This window comes from Passer domesticus, chromosome 8 (genome assembly GCF_036417665.1).
Source record: "Passer domesticus isolate bPasDom1 chromosome 8, bPasDom1.hap1, whole genome shotgun sequence".
Taxonomy (NCBI): domain Eukaryota; kingdom Metazoa; phylum Chordata; class Aves; order Passeriformes; family Passeridae; genus Passer; species Passer domesticus.
Genome location: NC_087481.1, coordinates 38,175,374 through 38,200,885, shown reverse-complemented (window position 1 = coordinate 38,200,885; position 25,512 = coordinate 38,175,374). Strand labels below are relative to the sequence as shown.

The following is a 25,512-nucleotide window of genomic DNA, read 5'->3' as shown; positions in this document are numbered from 1 at the left end:
CTACTCAAGTGCATTAATGAGCCACCAATTCATCACAGGCCAGATTTCATCCTCCTCCAGCACATTTCAGAACCTGAATTTGACCCAGCAGCAAGGTTAGATGCAGAGACATTCTGTGAGGAGAGAAAAGGGGAGCAGGGGGAGGCAGAGAAGAAGGAACTAACAAAGAGCTTAATGAGCAAGGAGCTATAGCAGGCATATCAGTATGAGATACAAGCCCTGCCAACTCCACTTAGTGTACTGCCTAATACAGTCACTGAATAGCAGCTCCTCCATCCTCCTCTCAAAGCATTGTCCTTGCAGATAATGACTGGTTAACAAGCAGTCAAACAGCAAGGCATGAAAGAAAACAGTGTTTTCTTGTAACAACCTAGGTAGCACTTAGACAAGGAATAGTGAAGATAGGCACAAAGATTCAAATTCCTACCTTTAAAAGTGAAATCCTTACATGCAGTTACTCTATCCAAAGGGGTCAGACAGTCAGCAACCCAAGGAAAAGCCAAATGGAAAGCAAGAAAGCCTGAGAGCTGGTCTTCACAAAAATCATACAGTGAGCTAGCCTTTCTGGGGAAGGGCAGCTGGGCTGCACAGTTGGTAGATGGCTAAACCATTAGTACCAGTGGCTGCCTTCCCTTTGCTCAGTGTTGCCAAAATCTCTCACATGTTGTGAACCTAAGGATGCTGTAATTTTAAGCACAGGCAAATGTAAAAAAATGTAAATAGATTCATGCTACTAAAAAGAGCACATTAGTGCTGAGCATAAGCACCATTAAAGACTAGCTGCTACACCATTCTGCAGCTACAGGTAGGTGGTGGGCAAAGCACAGTCCCACGTAAACAGTCCAAAAGCACAGCTCCTTTCCCCCCAGAAACCATCTTGCCCTGCAGCTCTTCTCTGAAAAGCTTCCCTGTCACTCCCTGAAATCTCAGGAACAATGAGAGGAAAGTAAGGAAGGTGGGTGCAAAGGAAAGCATGGTCCATTGCTCAGCTTCTCATGGCACACGGCAGATTCGAGATGCTCCTCAGGGTGGGAACAGCTCCATTCCTTCCTCCTGTTACACACTGTGCATCGAATCACCGTGGGGCGTTGAGCTCCGTTTGCACGGCAGACAATGGGATCTGGCAGCAGTTCAAAGGCATTTATAGCAAAGTGACTGAACAAGCTCACTGCTGGCGCAGGCAGCGAGGAGCAGAGCGCCCCACTTTCCTCCCTGCCACTACTCAGGCTGCAAAGGCAGGTGCTGCAGCATGGGCAGCCAGCTTTCCTTTTGTTCCAGTGGCAAGAAGATCAAGGAGGAAACTGGAAAGGTACCACCACCAAGAACAGCAGCACCTAACCCACATCAATAAGGTAGAGGGAGGTGGGGAGTGAGTGGGGGAAGAGGGAGAGGGAGGCAGAGAAGAGAGAGGCTGGCAGGCAGAGGGAGAGCAAGCAGGCAGGCAAAGAGGGAGAGCGAAAAAAGGGAGCCCACAGACAGCAGTGCCTGGCACCCTGACAGCCTGCTGCCAGAGTTCATCTTCTGAAGCTGTCACGGGTTTATGGATGCCTCTAGACTGACAGGCTGACAAGATGAGAGAAACTACACTCAGAAAATGTATTCGGCAGCAGTAAATTGCTTCTCTTGCTCTAATGTGGTTTGCAGTTTCACTCAGGGAGCTGATCTCATTTGGGGCGGTGCAGGGAGCAAATCAACTGTGTATATTCAGACACTATTATTGGAATCTGGAGACTGGAATATATCTACAGAGGGACAAAGAAAAATCACCTTCTTGTGCACCACTAATAAAAAATTAACATGTTAAAAGAACAAATACATAAATCTCAGATTATGCTCTGTCCCTGTGTAAGCGCTTTTGGTAGCAATGGTTGGGGGGTGGGGCAGGAGCTAAACTCTGGCACAAGAGGGGCTCTCTACTTCAAAAGGTAACAGGAAACAGTGCTGTAAGAAGCAGAGGCAGGAAAGGAGGCACTTCCTACCACAGCAGAATACTCTGCTCTTCAAAGATGCAATGCCCCAGGTATGCTCAAAGTTGTATCCTTTCCCAGTCAGGGTTTGGGAGTAGAGGGTTTTCAGACAGGATGACATACTAGCACACATCTCTAGAGGAGTTCCTATGACAGGAGCTGACAGTGCACAGCCAACACTTCTGTAGTAAGACAGGGCGACCTTAATGTAATGGAATGTTACAGGGCAGTAGAGAGAGAGCGCTCTGGAAGAGGTCTGGATCTCACTGATTCATCAAGTGCCATCTCTGTTATAAAGTGAAAAAAACACCTCCTTAAAATTTTATCCTGACAATAACAAACTAAAAACTAAAATCAGAAACAAGGGTCAAGTACCAGGCTCTTGGGTTTACCTACTATGATTTAACCTGCTTTTGTAGAATGCCCAGCTTTAAGGTCTGCCTCAAAGATATTTCCTATTGTCTCATTGTTTTGGCAGGACCAAAAATTAAAAAACCTGGAAGGTAAGGTAGAAAACGTTTTAAAATGTTTATTAAGAGTAAATTACTTTCCTTTTGAATTAACAATAAAACTCATTCAGAATAGGCACACAATAGGTATTCTTTCTGCCCTACAGTGGCACAAAGATTTGCTCAGTGTTTTTTAATCCTAGAAGATATATTACAAAAACATTACATTACCTTATATTACAAAAGAAAAGCACAAATTCTTCATTCATTTCTTTAATATGAAAACTGAAAAAAGCACTGAAGTCTTTCAGAAAGGAAAGCACACAGCCACAAAGATATTTATTGCTAAGCAGTGAATAAAAGACGAGGTGCTGAGGGATAAGGATTACACACATAAAACTAGAGCTGCTGTTCTAATCAATCAATGAAAGATAAATGGAAGTTGAGCACCTTTGAAAAATGCTCTTTCCACATCTAAGAGAGGAGACAATTCTCTGTTTTGCCTTATTAAAAAAAAAAATCACATCTCACATACATGTCATGCTACAATGCAGCACTACGAATCTGCAAGCCTCTTTGTGAACTGCAGATGGATAATGCTGACAAATTTTCATAGTATCATAACCTAAAACCATTAAATTTTTTTGCTTCCATGTATGCCAGTAAACAAACCCTTTCCATTCAAGCTGCAGTATGCAAACAGCAGATGTTGGAAATCTCTTGATACTCCACTAATCAGAAAGATGACAGAAAATTCTGACTCCACACAACAAAGAACCAGTTTTTAGAATAACTGAGATTTTCATGATAGGTTTCCACCATACACTTAATACACCTTTCTCCAGTCTCCAGTGTTTTACAGAGATTCAGGCTTACTGAACACTTGCTGGTAATCTTTTCTATATCTATTAGTTTAGAAAATATTAGAAAGTATGGTTTATGATGAAGTGCCAAGTAAGAATTATTCACACAAGTTCTTCAGTCACACACACACACACCCCATCCCCAGTCTACCCTGTTCAAAGATCTTGTCCCCCAGGGCTCTGTCCACCATCTCACTAATTCAATTTACCATATTTACAGCTGGAGACAACACACAGGGTATAATGTAGCCAGTCCCATAAATCTTGAAATTCTCACTGAAGCCAGTGAAGACCGAACATATTTGTATGTAAATTCCCATGAAAAAATACCAGCAAAGATAGATTACTATTGAGGTACTTAAATAGTGCACTTACTAGCTGAAAAAAATTTATTTACTTTGAGTTTCTTCATTCTTCCTCACCCAAATATTGAGACAGAATATATATTACCTTAACTCTTTTAAAAAAGATACTGGGGCACAACTCAGATTTTCTAGGGATCACCAAGAGAGAAGGTAAAACTTCTCATACACCTTAGCGGCTGTGGAAGGGATAGAAGATTCAAGGATGCACTTAACCCAGCCAATATCTGCTTGTTAACAGAAGAACAGTTTCCTCTCCTAAATTTCCTCTTTAACTAAGGGTAACAGAGATCCACCCCAAAGCATAAGGAAGACTATGATTAAACCCAACAAGAGCTTATTACCTTAACAAGCCATGAGAACACTTCCAGAACGGAGGTGGGGATTGGACTGAGAAAGGAGACTGACTTTGCAGACTTGAGTAGGTACAATCCCTTCAGCTTCAATCAACTCATTTTATTTGCACGTATTTTGGTAAATTTCTAGCTGGCATGAATGTTTATGTCGCCAATGGTGAAATCTACCCTACCTGAAATTCAATCAAATATACAGCTATGTCATATTATCCTTTTGTTTCTCCTGGCACTGAAATAGGAAACAAGAGTCGTTCTTGAAAAGGTCCTTGCCATTCTGGTTGTAGTTGATGTTGGAATTTAGAGGGGAAACAAAACAAAGCAAAACAAACAGCAAAAGGTTTGTATCTCAAAAACACACCTCTGTCTCTAACAGCAGGAGACAAGTGAACCACCATCCACCCCATTTGGAATGAACGCCTATCCAGCGAGGCTACAATTTCTGATGCCAGAATAAATATGTGAGTGAAAGCTCTTTTCTTTTCCTACAGTGAAACAAAGAGGCTTTGTTATTGGTATCAGTTTATAATTAAAATTTGTGTGAGATGACAGTAGAGGGAACAAGCAACCTTTCATCCCACTAAGGAACAAAAGGTGTCAGTACCTGAGGGCACCATCAGCCTTTGATGACATGGACTACTCTCAAGTGGACCTCCATGCACCCCCTTTGCACCCTGCTTTAAGGCTGGGCCTGGCCCCCTGCTCTCTGCCTGAGCTTTGCTGCAGGAATACCTGTCTGCAGCCCTGCTCTGGCTTCATCTCCTGCATTGACTTAGGCTGTAGGAAGCTCTTCTTCTGGAAAGATCCCTCGTATACATGGCGTAACTTGAACCCAGTTCTCTTTGGCCCTGTCTCCTGGGTGGCCTTTGGACCCATGCTGCTGCTTGGTCTCCAGCCATGACTTCAACTCCTGGATGGAACCTCATTGCTCCATCTCACCTGGGAGAGTCAACAAATCCTGCCACCAGGAGCCAGCTCTGCCTGCCACGCTCAGACCTGTGGAACTGTGCCCCATCAGTGGTGGCACTGCTGCACGGGGGTCACCCTTGCCTTCTGACTTGCCCCAGCTCCTAGCTCATGCTGTACCCCCACAAGAGGCTGGTGCATAGTGGTTGCAGGAACAAATTTAAAATTCAATGGAAGCAATATTCATCTCTTAACTGTCAACTGCCTAGGTCTTTTCTGGGAAGCCCTCCAAGTTGTCCATAATCAAAACCTAAGTTGATTTCTGAAGCCTTTAAGCATGGCCTTCAGACAGACCTTGGCAGTTTGGTGTGGGCCTTGGACCAACAACTTTAATACCAGATACAGAAAATAAAATCTGAGAGACTAACAGAGTTTTGTAATATATTAAGCACATGAATCATTTTGTGAAAGAAGGTGAAAGAAAGGAAGAATATGCATCTACATTTATAGAAGAAAACCTAACAATAACGTGTTACTTTTCATCTTCCATGTTAAGGGAGGGGAAAAGCTCTTAATGTATTGAATGCAGCATTCCCCAACCATGATATTCATTTAAAATGCATGATGAATAAGGTAAAAAGGGTCAGAGTTAAGCCACTCAATTGACAAACAGATGATACATCCCAAAGGGAGGAACATGCCCCCACAAAGCACCCTAAGTCATGCCTTTCTGCTTTGTAATTAATTTTTTTTTCTGTTCAGCTGTGCTCACATTTCTTATCTCATAGATCTCCAAGGCCCACTTGGGGATGAAGTAAGCTTATATGGAGGAAAGGATAAAGAGGTTAGTGGTATGACTATGCAGGTTGCTAGTCTTACATGCTCTTTACACTTCACAGGGCTTATAATTTCAGATAGTTAATTAATTTTTGTATTAATCCTTAACACTTGACATACTCATCTTCAGCAACAGCCAATCCTTAAAAATGATGTAAATTGTAACGAGCAAAAATCCACTATGAATGTGCCAGTTCTCAAACTTCAGATCAATAAGCTAATTAAAATGTTTTCTAGTGCTGTCCAAGCACTAGAATTCATCCCTATTGAATACATATGGCACAGTGTCATGAAGACACACCATTCAAATAAACTAGCACACCTCTGGAGGTGTTTCGATGACAGCACCTCTTTGATAATATTAGGTCAATTCCACAAAGTTTCAAAGGAACTGGTTTACTGCAACCTGCTCCAGACATGAAGAACTGGTGACTGCAAAGGTGACTGACCTGGCAGACAAATCCTTATTAGAACCAACTAACAAAACAGACACAGTTAGGAACCAGAAAAAGTTAAAATATAATAGAAAACAAGTTAGTTGCCCCTCTATTTCTGCTACAACTGAACAGAGCTGAGATATCTCACAGCAAAATAAAGACTTTTGGGAAAATAAATGTCTTTTGAAAAGTATGCTACAGGCATTTTGGCACGCACTTTCTGTAATTTAACTGTGGGATATTACTGGCATAGGCAGGAAGCATTAAGATATTAGTCTTAAGCAGTAAGTATTGCTAAGGATGAACTAACCATGTACTAGTACAAGAAAAGCCTAAATTCCATTTTTAAATTAATAATAATAGCTTAAATTTTCCAATAACTCTGCTTTTATGTAGAGTGAAATGGATTCTGCATGGACTACCTGGCTATGTGTTCTAACTGCATGGTCCCCTTTCCATCTCCTATAATTTCTCCATTTCTGCTTTCCCATTTTCTCCCCTTTGTGTCAATGAAATCAGTGGTGCAGTAGCAATTTACTGTGGCTCTGCCTTAAGTCAAACATTGCTCTCCCTTTGCTCTTCTAGCCATGATGTCACATATACATTGACACTAGTAGAACACATGAAGCATTCCATTAATATTTTGACTCTTTCACTTATTATAAATATCTATCAGTTTCACAAGTGAAAATTACATTAAATGTCTCTGGAAGTACATCACTATTCAAGCTGAGTAGAATGCTAATGTGGTCACTATACTCATTCTACTCCATGTCAAATTTTTGTATAACTTATTCTTTTTAAAATCTTGAGTTTGCAAACTTAGCTGCAGCTTCTTCTACCAGTTTACGCTTCACAAGAATGTACTGCAAGTATAAAAACACATGTATCACACATTTCAAGTTATTTTTGTTCCTTTACTAGTCTCTCTGCAAATGTCACCTGCAAAACTGATAGAAAGTTTACAGGAGACATGATTTAGTATTCGAATCACACTGGAATGAGCTATGATAACGGGGCCACACCAAGTATATAGGTCATACCTCTCTTCCCAGATCCTTTTATCTAACTAAGGCCTAAGGACTCTTGTCTACGTGTCTCTAGAAAACTCAGGGTAAGGGTTGTGAAAAAGCATAAAGCTGCAGCATGAGTGGTTGTCAAAAGAAAGTGGGACCTGTGTGGAAATCAGCCCGGGAAGAAATCTTTCATTTGACAGCAGTATCAGAGCCTTAACAGGAAAATTCAGGTAAAGTTCAGCTTCTGGTTGACATACAAAGGAATTTAGTATTGTAGCATGTGTAGGGCCCAGAGAGCCCAAAGTCCTTGTTTCAGCATATCCACCTTTCCTCAACACCTCAGGTACAGTACACTGGAACTCAGCACTAAGCACCAGCGCTGCCATCTCCTTTCTATAAACCCAGGCTACTTGCCTAAGTCAGGAGCTGTTCCATCCTCCCTTCTCTGCCCCCTGATTTTCTGCACAGTTAAATTCATAGGGTCTACTTATATAAAGCAATCTGAGAAATCCATACAGCACTTTTTAAGGCATGAGAAATTATTTCAATCAGAATGGGTCAGCACACATACAGAACTAAATCATCTCTGTTCTTTCCAAGAAAAAAATCTAAGAACCTTTCACTGTACCACATCATCCATCTTTCTACTGCACTGATTGTAGGAACCTCCATTACTAAAACAGGATTAACACTTTTGTAAGTATATTAGTACCTGAAAATTATAAATATTACAGGAGGCTGAATCTCTGCAAGTTTTCTGTCAACTTGGCAGAACAGTGCTTTTTTTTGCTACATTAAGAGTGCAGTATTCAAACATATATACTAAATTAACTCCACAAGAATAACCTTCCCTCACTATTCATCCAAACAGAAGGGGGGGGGGGGAGCAGGACTCCTTTCCTCCAATACAGAATTTTGACCAATCCAGTATTTCTATTTTTAATTTTTAATTACATTTATATTTCCTGTGGGTTTAAGTCATGAATGCAGTTCCAGTATGCTGGGAGCAACATAAATAGTTATTCCCAAAGGGTTCTTACAGCTGTTATGCACGGGTCAGAGATTCTGTGAAATGTAACATCTGAAACTTTAAAAGCTTTTTAGCCCACATCCTTCCCATTTCTTTTCAAAAGCAGAGTTAATGGATAATGAATGACATTGCCCCAAATTTTGCCCAGAAGGTATGGAAGTCGTAACTCCATCTAAATAAAGTCAGCAGTAAGCAACCACCCAGTCCTATCACAGCATCACAGTCCCAGCACTGCATCAGAAATTCCTTCCTGATCTAAATTAACTCATCTGCCACTTTATGTTGACAACTGTACAACTGAAGACCAGAGACAAGAAATTTTTCCTCTGCAACTCTTTATAGAGGGATGAAAGAGGAGTGCAACTTCACACTGCAGCAAAATAGTCTCGTCTCCTCCTAATCCATGTCTCTCTTCTGACATGAGACTGCTCAGAAGGACTGGAGGCCTTCTCCTGACCAAATCTGAATATGTCAGTCCATAAAAATGCAAAAGATTGTGCACCTACCTTTGATCACCGTGTGGTAAAGGAAAATACTCATCAGTTGCTTCACTCAGGAACAAGGTTCTGTTTTAAAATAAATAAAGAGACAAAACAAAATTAAAAACAATCTTTCCCCTCTCTCTTCCCTAACGTTAGCCTTCAGCAGTGTTGGTAAACATTTACTTAGCAGGAGCACCTTGCTCTCCACAACCAAGGTAATGATTACATTACACTAAACAGGGCATGAGGACAGGCTGGGGCCATGACAACAGCCATGCTGGCAATGACTAGACAATGGCACAAGGATGCACTGCTGCAAGCTCAACTGTGCAGTGAGAAAGAGGGGGCAAGATGAGAAAGGAAAAATGCAGGGGGGAAAAATCCCCCCAGTTAACAAACCAGGAACCTGGATTTAGAACCACAAAGGAAAAAGAAAGTTCACAGAACAAGCAAATTCAGTATGAGCTGAGAGAACTGGAAATGCCAGCATAATCTGAATGGGATTTCTCACACCTGTTCATTAATATTGTTGTCTTTGAAACAACCAACAAAGCAAACTATAAGATGCTACCCTCTTTTGTCTTAGCCACAGCTAAATCAATTCAGTAAAACTTCAATGGTGTGACAAAGTCTGTGTAGTCTATTCCCAAACCCTTCAAAATTAGGCGTAGTGTGAAATAAAAACAAGCCACCCCAAGGAGGGAGTCACACCCTCCTCCACACCTCTGCCTGGCTGGCGATCACAGGGAGGGAAGTACTTAGTGAAGCCAAGTGAAGCTCAGGAAATGTGTGTGTTTTTACACACACACACACACACTGAGACTGGCACACAGAGCAGCTGGCCAGGGAGGGCATCTCTAGAGTCACCAACACCCCGAGGGAGGGCACAGGCAAGACTGCTATAATTTCACTATACCTGTTGGACAGCCTCTGAAGTCAGATCTTTCACATCAGGTACCTCTGTAGCCTTCCAGTTCACACAGCCCCTGATTGAGCAAAAATTCTGACCTTTGAGTTTCCAATAATCTTTAATATCTCTAGAGCCAATTACTAAACAAGAACCACACTTGCTCTGCCTGTAAATATAATGAAGCACACCCAGCTCTCTGCCTTCCTCACATAATTACAAGAGCAAAAGTTTCTCCTTTTTCCTGGTTAGATAAAAATTAGTTTAGTTAAAAAAAAAAAACCCTATCCTTCTGCAGGACGCAATTTTTCTCTTTTCTTTTGATCTATAATTCTTATCTTCCTTCACTAAATAGTTTGAGAAGGCAGAATGAGAAGCCCTGCATGCCTGGCCTCCACAGATCCCAAAACACCAGGGTAAACATCAGAACAGCCAGATGAAACCACAAAACAACTAAACTACAGACGATGTGAATGTTTGATTTCACTGTAAAAAGAATACACAACTAAAGAAATGGTTTATTCACAGTACAATCCTGTGAGAGTCATTGAGAAAAATAGTCAAATTAGGAAGTTAATTATTAGCAGAATTTATAAAATTTCACCCTCATGGTAGTTGGTAAGACCCACACAAGCAGATACACCAACATCCAGCTACCAGCATTTAACAGAAGTTTCCCATAGGGATTGGTTCTCTGTTTCACTGCGAAATATCTTGCACTCTCTGGTGTAAACTATTACCAAAGTGCTGATTTGGAACAAGATGCAGTATCACTGATCTAGTTGATTTTACTTTCCAGAATACAGAAAACTTGAAAAAACCCAAAAGGATTAGCAGATAGCAAATGCAGGGAGACACTCAGAGAGGAACACAAGTTTCAAATAATTTTGTTTTCAGCTTTTAAAAATGCAACTTATCCCTGCTTACAGAAACTCAGAAAACTTATAGGAAGGAGGTGAAGAAACTGCTCTCTGCGCCAGCTTTCCACTAAGGCATGTCAAAACAGATACAAATAGAAAAGCAACAGAGCCTGGTAAGAAGGGGGCAGAGTTTAATGCTAGCTGAATGATGTAACAGGGAATTTAAACTGATTGCAATAATTGATAAGTGATTAAACACAAAGGACAGAGCAATATTACCAACAAGACAGAAAAATCTGTCAGTAGAATGAGACTGGAATTGGCCAAATCTGATTTCACGACAAGATTTATTTTACAGAACCTCAAATTAAAGGAGCAGTTTAAAGCAACATGAAAGGGATGACAATGTTATCATTTTCACAGAAAGGCAAGTGAGGCGGCAAAAAACTTACCTAATGATTTCCCTCCTCCATACATACTCTTGTGCCTATGTCATCCCTGAGAAGCAAACAGATCTGTATGTTTGCAAAGCCCTCAGCACAAAGTGTACATTACCATCATTATCAACAGCTGCTTAATACCAGCTCCCAAATGCTGAACAGAAGAGGCAACCCCACATTTCATCTCTAGGCATCAAAGCGTTTACTAATGGGAACGAAACTCTACCTGGCACATAATTAAAAGTGATTTTGGAAGGATGTCATTAACTCTAGAAGCATCATATCTTTTCCCATGTTTGTATTTACTTGCAAATTTACCAGCCATAACAGTGGAGTGGGAAAGCTCAGGAGCTTGTGTGCCAGCCAGGCCGGCTCCTGCAGGAGCTCCTGTTAGTCAGGGTGTGCACCGTACAGAGACTCAATAAGCAGTGACATTTGTATTCCTGACAGTTTTATTTCTTCAAACACCAGTCACACTGGAAGTTTCACTTTAGTTTTTTACTCCAGAATAAAAGCCAAATCTCGGTATAACAGATGCTGTCTGGAAATCCCATGACACGTATGAGAGCACGTGTGTGGTCCCCCTTCACCATTACAAGATAAAACAGCTTTCAGGAAAATGAGAAGAGTGCTTGGTTTTTTTTAAGCATAAAGACCTTAATATTTACACTAATCAAATATAACAGGGTCCTCTTAGTCAGAAGAACAGTATTCACACGGGAGCCCAACCAGGCAGAACTATTTTCCCATGAAGATCTTATCCTCAGTCTGGGCAAACAACCTAAGTCACACTAGCCAGACAAGAGTTCTACCCTGTACGTCTCTGTAGTAATTACACCAAAGAAACATGACTGTCCTTAGCATAAAAATATTAATCATTTTAAAAGCCCAAAGCACAGTGAAAATATATAATGATAAAACATACACGGAGAAAAGAGCATATAGCTTGATATAGTCAAAATATACAAATATTTACAGGAATGTGAGAAGAGAAAGAAATACAGAAAAAGAGAGTAGGACACAGAATAGAAAGCCCTACTTACCAAATGGTAGAAATTTTAGTTAATTTCTGCAAAAAAATAGAATTAGAATAAAAACCACAGCCACCTAAGGTCTTTATTTCTTCAATAAACACTTTATAAGAATTGTGCAGTTTTACAGTTCAAAGCTGCAAAAAGATGAGCAAAGACAGGGTTGGTTTTCTAGTGGTTATAGGAACTAAGTATGGATGGACTGCAGCAATCAACCTGGAGAAAAGGAAAATATACACAGAGAAGGAGAAGAGGAAAGACAAAGCTATCTGGGAATGAGTGAAACCAAGCAACAATGATCAGAAAATATTACTGTCAGAAACTGCAAATGCTCAAGAAAAAGGACCATGCAGAAAACTGCATTCACTGCCAGAATCTCCAAACAAGTGAGAGAAATGGAAACTAGGCAGCATAGATATACTTGAAATAGTTAATTAAGGACATCGGACAACGAAACACACATGAATACATTTACCTTGACATATTTTTATTTGAGACTACACCTGAAATACTGCATCCGGCTCTGGAATACCCCGTACAGGAAGGACATCAACCCGTTGGAGCAAGTCCAAAAGGTGGGGGACCACCAAGATGATTAGAGGGATGGAGCACTTTGCTGTGAGCAAAATCTAAGAAAATTGGGACTGTTCAGCCTGAAAAAGAGAAGATTTGGGGTGACCTAATTGTAGTCTTCCAGTACCTGAAGGAAGTCCATAAGAAACATGGAGAGAGACTACTTAAAGGGCATGTAATGACAAGACATGGGGAAATGGCTTCAAACAGAGTAGGTTTAGATTAGATAGTAGGAGGAAATTCTTTACTGTGAGAGTGATGAGGCATTGGAACAGGCTGCTCAGAGAAGCTGGGGATGTCCCATCCTTGGAAGTGTTCAAGGCCAGGTTGGATGGGGTCCTGAGCAACCTGGTCTAACGGAAGGTGTCCCTGTCCATGGCAGAGGGGTTGGAATGAGATGATCTTTGAGGCCCCTTCCATTCTGTGATTCTATGATAGTTCCTCTATTACTCATTCACATACGTCCAGCAGAATTGGTTTAGGAAGGGAAATGGTTTCTGAGACACACTGAACCTCTCAAGTGAACTTGTATTTTTCACAAGAGAAAGCAGTCTAATTTTCAAAGTTCTAGATCTGATTCCTTAAATTCCTTCTCTCCCTCTTGTATGAGGGTTGTCTTCAACGTATTTCACCAGCAAAATTGTCACAACAGAAGAAAAAGGCAGAGCCATCTGATGAAGGAGAAACATCAAGGTCACAGTACCCAGCCTGCCAGAGCTCAAGAAGTGTCTGGCTAACATTCTCAGGCCCTATGATGTGATTCTTGGGGCTCTCCTGTGCAGGGCCAGGAGTTGGACTTCGATTATACTTGTGGGTCCCTTCCAACTCAGAATATTCCAAGGTTTTATGATCACTTTGATAATGTTAAGCAAATGGTTTAGTACAGTTCATCATTCATCCATGCCCTGTTTCAGATCTTGCATGTGCTTTTGGGGCATTGCCTTGCCTGTACACAAAGGAAAGGATTCCTCCCTAAGAGCCTATTCTTGGCATGAAGGGCAGGAGGCCCAGGCCCTCTCTGCCATCAGCATGACTGTGCCTGCTTGCAACCATGCTGCTCTGAAATGCCCACGACCCCGACTGCTTCAGCAGTCTGATTTTCAGAAAGGCCAATGCAAGCAGTGAAGTGTTAAAAGAGTAATGCTGTCTTTGCCTCTGCCCTTTTCTCTCCTGCTATCAGCTTAGCTGTATGCCACTGGACAAGCAAAAAAGCAAACCAACTGCAATTAAGGTCAATAGGGAAAAAGCTATCAGTAGCCTTCTTCCCACTGCTGCAACTTAGCAGCTAAAATCATGCTACCTTTGTGAGAAGAAATTTGTAAAGAAAGGGGGAATGACTACAACATTTCGAAAAGATCTCTCCCAGTTCATTTCTTTTTGCTCTCATCGGGTGGTAGGAAGGAAGAGCCTTCTCAGCTGATTAAACTCCATTGCTACTATTCCCTCTTCCTCTCCACTCCCACCCTTTGTTTGTGACTGTTCCTTAACCAGCAAAGAAGAGTCTTGAAGAAGGATCAACTATGATTTATGTATTAGATAGATAAATCTTGACTGACTGTCAGTTTCCATCCTGCCACAGAGCCACTGCCTCCTGGCAGCAATGCTGTAATTAAGTTGATGGCATTGAGTATTCTCTGAATTACTGGGTTAAAGTAGTACAGCACTGTATGTAAACCTTTCACCCCATTCAGATAATTTAAACAATTCTGCTAATGGCTTGTTTAGGCTAATCCTCCTCAAAGCATTCCAAATTAAGAGCACCCAAAAGGACCAAAGACACCTAGTTTGGTACTTGTCTTTCCCTGCTCCCAGTAAACCATGGCTCACACAGTCAAACCAATGCCTCATCCCTCTGCACCTGTTACAAAGCCATTGCTATCTTAAGAAAAATAGCATAAAAAAAGTAGCAAACAAATAACCAGATTTATGAAAGACAATCAAGTGTTATGTTTCTAGACAGCCTGAAAACACCTAGGTGCCCAAATCCCACAGGAATGAACTCAATGTCAACCAAAATCTATGTAAAGGTTTTGTACCTAAATGGTAACCACCAGTGAAGCTGACAGCTACCATGGATAATTTGAAGAGGAAGAGAATTACTTGCTTCTCTCATTTTATTCTTCTATTAAATAAAGAAAACTAAGCCAGAAGCCTGTCAACTTTATGTTTTTCCTTTATCACTGTCAATATTTGACCTGGACAGTGTTGCCTCTTCAGGCTTCTTACGTTTACTTTTATCTCTGTCTTTTAACATAAATTATGTGCACTCCACATTGCAGAGTAGATTCCTCCAATATCTCAGATGCTGCTGGAAGAAGTATAAACAGCTCCTTGCTTAACCTCGCGCATGGGCCTATAATGATATGAATCTGCAATTCTAAATTATGACTCACCCCCCACTAAGAAATGAATCCAAACTAGATTAACATTGTTCATTTTTATAAAGGAGGAAACCAATAAAGCCAAAAATCTATACACAAATATAACATATAAAACACATTTGGTATGATGACAAAGACACGCTGCAATAAAGAAAATGGAGTTTTGCCCATAATTCAATGTAAATCTGCTGTTTAAGCAACTTTCTTCATATGCACTTTGAAGTTCATAGTAGTAACCTCCAAGATGCCCAGAAAGTGGCAATATCAGAGCTGGCTGTACAGAAAATAATGTATAATAAAAATAAATACTCAATCCAATAAACCAAGTAAAAAATTACACATAGTTTTCCTGTATACAAACACACAGAGCTGAATGAAATCCAAATCTGGAAGGATAAGTATAGTATCTTGAAGCCAAATTGGGCAAGACTTGTTGCAGATTGCCTGTATCCACACCTGTTTTATTTCAATACATGGAATAGAGAAAACAGGTTAAAAAAAAAAATCATGCTTTTAGGGGAGTGAAGGGAAAGAAGAAATTAAAACTTCCTACCCAATTACTTTTTACGTGCTTCCTTAGTGTTCAGCCCCAAATTCAGCTTAGCCAATGCTCAGAAACAGACATATCTTCAGGATTTTCCTCACATTTCAAGAATTATAGCCTTCTTTCTCTTTCCACAGAGTCTTCTCAAACTCTGCTCCTCACTGCTACTACTTTCCAAAATGCCCAAATGCCTGACTGCTGATGATTAAGACTGCAGGTGCAGTCAGTTGATGAGGAATACACAAATGTTGAACAGACTGTTCCCTCCTCCCTTGGGGCTCCCAATTGTCACTGAGATGGACTGTATAAATGCTCAAACCATCACCAAAGCTTCCCACATATGGGAACAGATACCTGATCCACCCAGAGAAGTCTCCACTACCATACATGCTTGTTTGGGAAGTATATTTAAATACACTATTTTACTCTATCATTCCTTTATGTTTTCTGACTTGCAGAGGTAAAACAATCTGCTGCACAAGCCTATTTTGAAAGACTACAAATGATGCAGTTGCTTCATTTGTTCAGCTGCAGTTACTGTACATTACGCCTGGCAAAAAAAAAAATAATCTTTGCATAAATCAGTAATCATGAGACAATAATACAGATTATGGCTACTGAGAGAGCATGCCAGAACAATCTGAGGACAGCATTATCAATTCTTTCAATGCTAAAGGTACAAGGACTTGGCTGCATAATTTTACTTGATTTTTTTAAAGTCAATAATCCGACTGTGGTTGAATTGTAAGGAAGAATGGCATCTGAAAAAAAGATGATCAACCAACCTGAGTTCAAGGAACACCACAAATGCTTTGAGATTAGCAGTCAGAAAAGCCTGCAGATTCTCTAGGACCCTGGGTAATGAACAGGGAGAAGTGTCAGTACTTACAGACTGACTCATGGAAACACAACTAAAGCAGCTCTGTGTGGCATTGTTTGAGAGCCACTGACCCAGAAAGGCACTAAAGTAAAGCTGTACATAACACTCCCAGTGCAGGCAGCACTCAGCTCTGTGCTGTTCTACCAGAAGGGAAACACTGCATGAAGCTCCACTATTTCATAGTTCACATAAACAGCTAAAGGAGCTTTTGTGCTTGCAATGAAATGAAAATTTCTGCACCCCTTCTTAATTTCCTTTCATATCTCAAATTAAAAGCTCTCTGCTGCCATCCTTCTTTCTCTTCTCCTGTCTTATTCTATCTTTTCACAGTAATTCTGAGTCAATCAGATTAAATTCCCTGTGTTTTCATTCAAACATCTGACTTTCCTGGCTTCCCTGGAATCTCAGCAAAGGCCCCCCTCCCACTCCTCTCATCCCAAAACATTGAGGCATGCACAACTTTCCCTGAGCATCATTTCGGAATAAGGCCACACTTGTGTTTTTAAGAGAGGCATCCAGCCAGCTGGAGGTTTCTTTATGGCTTCACTAAGTGAAAAGCCTTTTAGACTTGTAGACTGAGCCAAAACCTTGACCTACCATGCCCTTGTGGGGCCAACAACATTCTTCCACCACTTGAGAGAGAAAGTACATGAACTGTCAGTTTGGGCAATGGGTTCAGGCACATGGTGGGATTCTTGGGGTGTCCTGCACAGAGACAGGAGTTGGACTTGTAGATCCCGATGGGTCCCCTCTAAGTCAGCATATTCTGCTATTTTATGGTTTTATGACTCTATGCAAAAATCATGCAACATGCTAATGAGTATTGTCAGTGTATGATACTATCAGTGTTTCAGTAGAAAAAACACAGAAAGGTCCATGTGCAGGGCAAATAGTTTTTAAGACTTTGAATCAACTCTGCTCCATTTTAAGGCAGTTAGAAAAAAATATTCTAAAGCAGAAGATTCAGTCTGAGTTTCAAAAGACATTCAAGTGTCAGTGTGAGAATCTGATCAAATGCTTGTCAGAACCATCAGAAGCATTTCCACTGAATTGAACAAGCACTGGGTCGGGATCTAAATTTATGTTATGTCAGTATTTGTACATACAGTTACAGATATAAACACCATGCTGTACACTACTATACTAATTTTTTTTTTGTGTGTAATTGTCTAAGCATTACACGTGAATCACAGCAAAGGGCTGGGTCTTTTTAATAATATTAAAAAATTCCTTCTCCTTTGGGACCCAGCCATAACCCATTTTTATCTCTGTAATAACATAGATTTTCATCTCACTAATCTTCTTCCATCCTCAATACAAAAAGAGAATTTGCAAAGTGGATGACTAACCAACCCCCTTTCAGTTAAGCATCACTCTGCTTAGGTGTTTTGACACTCCTAAGCTATATTTTTCTACTCATTTTTTTTGAAAATGCATGTTCCTTTTGTTTCCCTAGATTTACAACAGACAAAGTCAGAGACAATGCTCCACTTGAGTTACCTCATAAATCAGCAAAAACATAAGGGGAAACTGCCTTTTCCATCTTAGAATTTGCAAACAGAAACTTGTCCAGCCTTAGAAAACAAACCATCTTGCTGGTGAACTGCATAACCCTCACACTGTCCTGAACACACCCACACTCCCACAAACTAAGGCACCTGCAGATTGTAAGACTTTTAATGGGAAACAGTTCTTTTCTCATTCCTTCCCTTCATTCTTAACTACCAGTCTAACCTGAATTCTTAAACCAAAGGAAAATAATTTCCCAAATGCCAACACTTAAACCACTTTGTACTTCCAACCACCATTTTCACCGGGCAAAGGCTCTATCTCACCCTCACTAAGACTCAAGTTGACTCAACTGTCAAAAGAAAAACAGAACTGTTCAAACACAACAGCATTTAAGCCTTCTGTCAACAGAATAGCAGAGCTCTCTCTAGAACAGGCTAAGTATAGTTTTTTCTGATCTACAGCAAAACTGAGGAAAAGAACACACGCTTGAACATTTACCATGTCAGCAGCAGAACTGGGTACCTGAGGACACAGGAACCAGGAACAGAGTTCACAGGCTCTAACCATTGCCTTTTTGCCTCTGGAACACTATTTTGTGTCCAACCAGAGCATTCCCCTAATTTTCTGTCTCCCATGGAACACAGGCCATGTTCTCTGAGGTTCCTGGCATAGGCCAGAGCTGGGACTGTGATGCTCTCAGGGTTGTATTTTCCAAGTGTCATCCTGTATCACCACAAATATTAAATATCCAACATTCAAAATAGGTCACCTCACCAAGAGTTTACCAAAGGGAAAAGGAAGATTTTGATGAAAAAAAAAAACTTCCCACTAAAAATCACAGTTCCTTCCTTTCTCTTCCTAGCACCTTCTTTCCTATTCCAGCTCATCCTCAGTTTTAATAGTTTCCCTACCAAAGAATATCCCACACTGCGCCACAAAATTTAGAAAAAAAATTTCTGCAACAAGAAAATTAATATCTTCTTACCTAGAACAGCACAAGTAGTTCTAATAAAATCAGATTTTAGAGGTTATCAGAGCCATCTTTTCCCATTTTCAATGGCAGCTGGATGACAGTTTTGCCTCTTTTGCTGCCTTTCTCGTCTATCTCTGCAGGACTCAAGCTAATAAAGCTTCCCATTAACGAAATGACTATGCCAAGGTACTGGCAGATGGTCCTATGTTCCAAGCACATCTTCCCATTCCCTCCCTCCCAGAAGTCCTAATCTATACATGGTGTAATCGCCACAAAAACATATGCTCCCTGACAGAGAGCTTCCCTCCCATTATCTCTGTACTCCAGGGGATTGCCCCTGAAACCTCAGTGACACAAAGCAACTCCCTTCCTACTCAAGTCTCAGTTTCCTATATGCCTGAATACACATTCAGCAGGTCATGGCTGAAGTACCTGTTCAAGGCTTAAAATCCATATTAATCTGTCCATGATACTGCCTATAGCTAAGTCCATTTCTAAGAGAAATGCACATACATAAATCAATACTTTTTTTATTAAAGCAATATATAGCTTTAAATGATATTTCTTACGTGCAACACTTTGTTACTGCTTTACTTACAGGTTCCTAATAACAGTGCACGAGCCTTTCTCAAAGACAAAAGCCATAAAGGGTAATTTATTACATTGGTTACCAGGAAATCTCTTGAGCAACACTTTCACTTAAGTGCTGAGTCAGTTACTAATTGGGTATCTCATATATCTTAAAATAATCTGTTTGTTTCATCTGCTGGCTCCCTCTCCCCCATCAATTTAATCAGATTATTGTGATTGATGAATTCATTAATATGGTCGTATCCTGAGAGCAGAGAAACTTCTACAGAGAAAGCTTCAGGAAGGAAGAGCGAATATCTCCCTTTTGCACACACAGATAACTTCATGCAGAGGAACAAAAGAATGCTATCAGTTCCCCAGCTGTGGGCAGGGCTGCACAAAGGATATTTCTAGACACTTAGGATCACTGTGGCTGGCTCTGTTGGAGCCCCTCAGAGAAGATGAGGGATATGATGGGAACAGACAGGTCACCATGATATGAAGGGTTGTTTTAGCTCTCAAAATTGACTCCAAACCTTCTGAAACTTCATTTCTTTACAGAGGATCAGAAAATTTTTATTGTCAGTTCTTCTCTGCATTTAATCCCAACAGTACTGAATAAATTTTCCACACTGCAGATAGGGGAAAACCCCTAACAGAAAGTAGAAAAGCTTCTCTTTATCTTTGCTGCCTCCTTCTCAACTTCAAGCTCAAAGTCTTCAAAGTAAGACCTTTTCTCATACCTCCTAACACCTCAAGTCACTGATTGTCATAGGGAATAACTTCAGCTTAGTAACTCCAAAACTATCTACCTTACAAAAGGTGAAAGCTTGTTCATTTTCAAGTGAAGCAAAAACAAATAGGTCTAATGCAGGCAACAGTGGACAGGAAAAAAACAGTAAGAAATATTCGTCAGCCAGGAGTAAAAATAAGATAATTATGTTTCTGTACCTATTGTCATTCAAAAAATAAGGAAGCCAAAACACTTTGATAGCACATTTCTCCAATCTTCCCAAACACTAAAGAAAAGGGAAAAAAGTAAAGAATTTGACACTTACCAGGAAAACCAGTAACTAAAGAAAAAGATGCAAGAGCACTGCTCAAGTTCCCAGGAGCCACCACCTCAGGAGCTGAGGAAGATGATATAAATGACCTCCACCTGTGCTTACTAGATGGCTGAAACTGTATTCACTCTCCCTTGAGCTATAATTTTATATCTTTCTAAAAACTTCAGAAACCAGATGAAAAACATGTATCTTAAAAACATCATAAGACACTGAATTTCTAATGAAGAAATCTAGACTCTACCTTCTGCTGTCTGTCAGAGCAACAAACAAAGTGACACTAAGCATTTGAAGATCAAAAAGGCTCTTGGTGAGCATTTCTTAAGTGAAGAATTTGGATGAGGATTACTTTGGGAGGATAGCCAGTCTGATAAACAGCAGCAAGCAAACAGGAAAAGCTACTTGTTGCAGGCAGAAATGCACAATAGGCTTCCAGAAACTAACCGAAACTAACCACACCATTCATAATTAAAGCAATTTATTACAGTTACATGGCTTCACACATTTGGAAACGCATTCTCCCATTCTTAGGCTGGGAGAAGTGTGCTTATTTATGAAAACTGAAAGGAAACACGTAGTAAACAGTTTTGAAAAATTCAAGAACAAAGTGTGAGAATGGAACATTTGATACGGCATTATCTTGCAAATGTCTCCAAATTCCTCTCTGGTCACTGTGTGGGCAGCACATTCCCAGGACAGAGAGCAGGGTAGGCGGGAGAAAAGGGACTGTAAAGCTATTCATGAACAGAATTTCGTCTTTTCCCGCTGAGGTTCACTAGGGACCTAGTGGAGCTGTCGGGAGGAGGGAGGGCAAGGGTTGTTTCCCTCAGGAAGCGAGGGCACAGGGGCCGGCACACGGAGCCCCGAGGAGGCCGAGGCAGGAGAGCGCACCCGCGCCACTCCCGGCCCGCAGAGCCTTCGTTCGCCCCGCAATCGCTTCTGGACGTGCCGAGCTCGATCCTTCAAGAGCAAAGTTCATCCATCACAGTGGAGTTCTTACAAAACAGCCAGCCCTTTCCCCATCCCCCGCACAAATACAAAAATAAAAGTCTCATCGCCTAGAGTTCCCCTGTCCCCAGCAAAGCTCAGGGATGCAGACAGTGAGACCCCGCACTCGCTGCTGTGCTGACAAACGAGGCCCACGGCCCCGATGCCAGCAGAATCAGGTCACCACATGTCATCGCTCACCTTGCTGCTGCAAGCACTGGGGCCATCCTGCATCTCCCTGCTCCAGGAAACACCAGAAAATGCCCCAGCACGCAGCACATTAATTTTGACTGCTTAGAATGCTGGTAGAAATAGAAATGCAGGCTTTGCACTCTCTAGGGAAGGACTCTGCCCAGTATTTTTCTTCCAAGCATCTTCTGCCAGCAGATGCTGCTTTCCCCCATTGACCAGTACCCTCCGTGGCACAGGGCAGCTCTATAACCCAGGCAACGTCAGAAAGCAAGGTCTGTCTGGAGCTCTGAACACCAGGACACATTTTGAAGCTGTGGTATGAAATAACATGCAATTGCTGACCAGTGGATGAGAAGCCCTGAGTATGTAGCAGACAGCTACTAGTAACAGGCTGCCTATAGACAGAACAGCACTGAATAGAGCCCACAAGGCAGGGGGCAAAGGAAAAGGTGGGGGAAACACAGCTGGAGAATCCTGATAACTGGTTTGTCTGCGCAGCCCATTGTTACTCCAGGTACCCCTCACAGCTGAGGGACATGGAAATCAGAGTCTGTGAAACAGACCTGGCCCCTTTAAAAATGTTCTCCCTGTGAGAGACAGAAGATGCATTCATACATGGTAGACTGCAAAATGGTAAAAGTGAGTGTTTGGGGTCTTCTGAGTTCAGGGTTAATTTCTGTCCCATTTTCAGATCAGTAACATCTGGGGCTCAAGAGGCTGATGTAGGATGAAGAATGATATAAAAGAGAGAGAAAATTACTCTGCCATGCAAGAAGAGAGCGATCTAACAAGCAGAACTGAAATGAAATAGAATGACAGAAGTCAACAGGCTACAATCACAGTGGGCTACAAACCAGCATACATCACACTAATGAGGTAGGAAAAGATTTGTCATATGCAGAGGATTACAGAGAGTCTAATAAAAACATTTTCTATTAGGAGAAAAACAGAACCTGATTCATATGGAAACAACTTTCATATCATACAAATCATGGTACGAAATACAGAACAGAAATTCAGAAAGAATGGAGCGTAACACTAATGTAAAACAAGCTGTTTGATAAAATCATAATACTGATGAACAGAAAATACAACTATTTGAACTAATCAAACATAACAGTAGATTTCAAAGATTTGAAGTCACAAATGCTGTACTCTAAAGATACAGAAATGGTAGTGCAATGAGTTTTTGATTAATAAATCTGACTTCTGTAGCTTACAAATGAGTTCAAATGAAGGACTTGGGCTTTTGTGCTCTATTCATGCAGCATCCAAAACAGCTAGCACCTGACCTGTAGAGGACTCTATGCACTTTGGCAATACAAACAAACTGTAATCCAAACAGTAATTTCATATGTACATGTATTTCTCTCAGAAGAATTTAATTATGCAGAGGAAACATGAGGACACATTATATTTAAGCAAAGTTTTAAACAGTGAAAATTATAACCACTCATACTTCTTGTTGAACAGGGTCATAAATGAATTACTAGCTCAAAAAAAGAGGAAAAACCAGACAGCTTAATGAAGGTCCACTGTACACTCAATAAAAAGTGACAATAAAAATACACATTAAGTTATATTCAGATGCATAACAAACTAAGAGATGAGTAGTACAAGAACTAACATGTGCATTCCACTGTGAAACCCTGTTCAGTTCTCACCACTTGATCCTAAAACAACAGAAGAACATTGAAGTAATGGATTGAAATTACTAATTGACAATAACAAAGGAAACCATCTAAAGTCTGTTGGGGTTTGTTTGGTTGTTGTTTTATTTTTTTGTTTTCTAAAATCCAACATGCGTTTAAGAAGCGCATGAAAAAATCCTCAACAGTCAAGAGGAGAGGCTGGTCAGATTAAGAGCTATTAATTTGGTTTCTTAATAAAAGAACAAGGGAATACTAATGCTACTCAGGGCAAAAATGTGAGTAATTTGAGATTATATAGTTACACATCATACACAATTATCCTGTAGTGCTTGCTGTAGCATTACACTGATGTTAAGAGAATTATAAAACATATTCGTAAGTAGAATACTTGATTTAGAACAATAAACACCAATCAGAAAAAGAATAAATACATCCATTTCAAGGAAAAACATAACAGCAAACACCTAGGATAAATATAATATAATAATTTTCTATAGAAGGTATTTCTTAAACAGAGCTATTGTTGACAAAGGAAAGACTTGGAATCTTGATGGACAGGTGCTCTGATCCACTAAGGAAAATGGAAAAGACACACTAGCAGCAATTTAATCATCAGAAAAAAACACATAAATTATATCAGTATAACTAGAGTGATAAAAAGTCTTATGAAATGTGCCACAGAAAGGCAGAAGAAAGATCTTCTAGTTTAAGCTTAAGAAAAGAGACAACAGAAAGACATACAGTCAAAGCTGCAACAGAAGGTAAGATAACAGTAATCAACAATACTGGGCCAATCTTTTTAAAATCAAAGAGGTTTTGTATGCATTTTGAGCATTTCTAGATATCTTTCAAATATGATTTAAGGATCAAAACCCTTAAATATGAAGGACAGACCACTGTTGGTCCTGCAGCAAATATGAGCAGAGAGAAAACAGAATTTTTGTTGTGTGCCACATGCTGTTTACCAGTAGTGTGGGTGGCTGGTGTCAGGCAGGAACAGCTTAAGGAGAAAAAAAAAAAGCCACTGAAATACCACCAGCAAGAAAAGAAGCATTCTAACCCTCTGCTCTCATGTTTTAATCTTTTCAACTATTTAAGCTTCATAAAGACAAAGTGATCTTGCAGGTAGTTTGTTCCATCACTTGTGGTTACTTTTCTCACCTAAAGTGACTAAGTGGCACCATGTCTTATGGTCTCAGGGTACCTCAAGTGCTGGCTGCCACAACAGGAAGAATGGAAACCCTGGGGCACTTAAGGGCCACATTCAGACACACATATCTGAACATGGGCAGAGCTTGTGTTGGTGACAAGGTCCATGACAATCCCAAGCAAGGAGAGTGACAGAACAGGTCCAAGGGTCACCCAAGTGTTGAGTTCATAGCAAAGGAGATGGAGCCAAGGACTGAACAAGACCATGGGGTCCATCCAGGAAACAAGGCTAGAGACAGGAGACAGGCACACCCACCATGCCACTCAGGCTGGGACTGCAGGCTGAGGCTTGAGCTGGAAGAACTCCCTTAACTCCTGGGGAAACAAGGGCACAGGTAGAGGGCCAGAATGAAGATTTCAGGACATTGGTGCCTTCAGGGCTGATGCTTAGTTGCTTTCTGCAACCTCTGAGTGCAAGAAACAACTGAGAACATCTGAAGGAACAGACAGATGATGTGCCAAAGATCAAGGGTGGTTTACATCACACATTCTGCTGTCCCCATGGGAATATACAGAAAATTACAGATCCCTGAGGTTTTTTTACTCCTGGGAATATAAATAAAATTACAGATATTTGAGAGCAGTTTTCTTACAAATTATGTAAACATATTCCCATCAAAGAGGGTGGGGGAGAATAGGAGGTGTAGGGGGTTGGGAAACACTTTCCCATTTCACCTGCACTGGAGTGCTCTTCTGTAATTGCTTGTTCAACCTATACTGGCCTCTCTATACCAGTGCAGTCTCCACTCAACTATACCTTAAAAGGTCTGAAGCAGCACTTTGCCTGCAGCAATCACCACCCCAAGTGTTCTAACCACTCTTGACAATGCAGGCAATACAGCTGCACGCCCTTGTTCGAGGCTCTGCTAGTGTGTCTCACAGCCTCCCCAAACACAGCTCAGGGAAGGGGAGCCTCACCTGCAAGAGAAGGCACTCCTGGAAGTTAGAAAGGGAAGAGCGAGGAGGTGTGACATGAGCAGAAAATAGCAAACCTAAAGAGAAGATAAAATCTTGTGGACTAATTCCTTCCACATG

The 25,512-nt window shown here is 40.8% G+C and overlaps 1 protein-coding gene across 41 annotated transcripts in view; it reads right to left on the bottom strand.

Annotated features, from left to right (window-relative positions):
- NDST2 (N-deacetylase and N-sulfotransferase 2) overlaps positions 1-25,512 on the bottom strand; it is a 129,630-nt gene that overhangs the window by 41,391 nt on the left and 62,727 nt on the right. For 20 of the 41 annotated variants that reach the window (XM_064430501.1, XM_064430485.1, XM_064430512.1 and 17 more), the window contains one exon: positions 8,727-8,786. The exons of 3 other annotated variants lie outside the window; for them this stretch is intronic. The gene's annotated coding sequence lies outside the window, so the exon portion shown is untranslated. 18 more of the 41 variants (XM_064430507.1, XM_064430515.1, XM_064430504.1 and 15 more) reach the window with 10 other exon arrangements.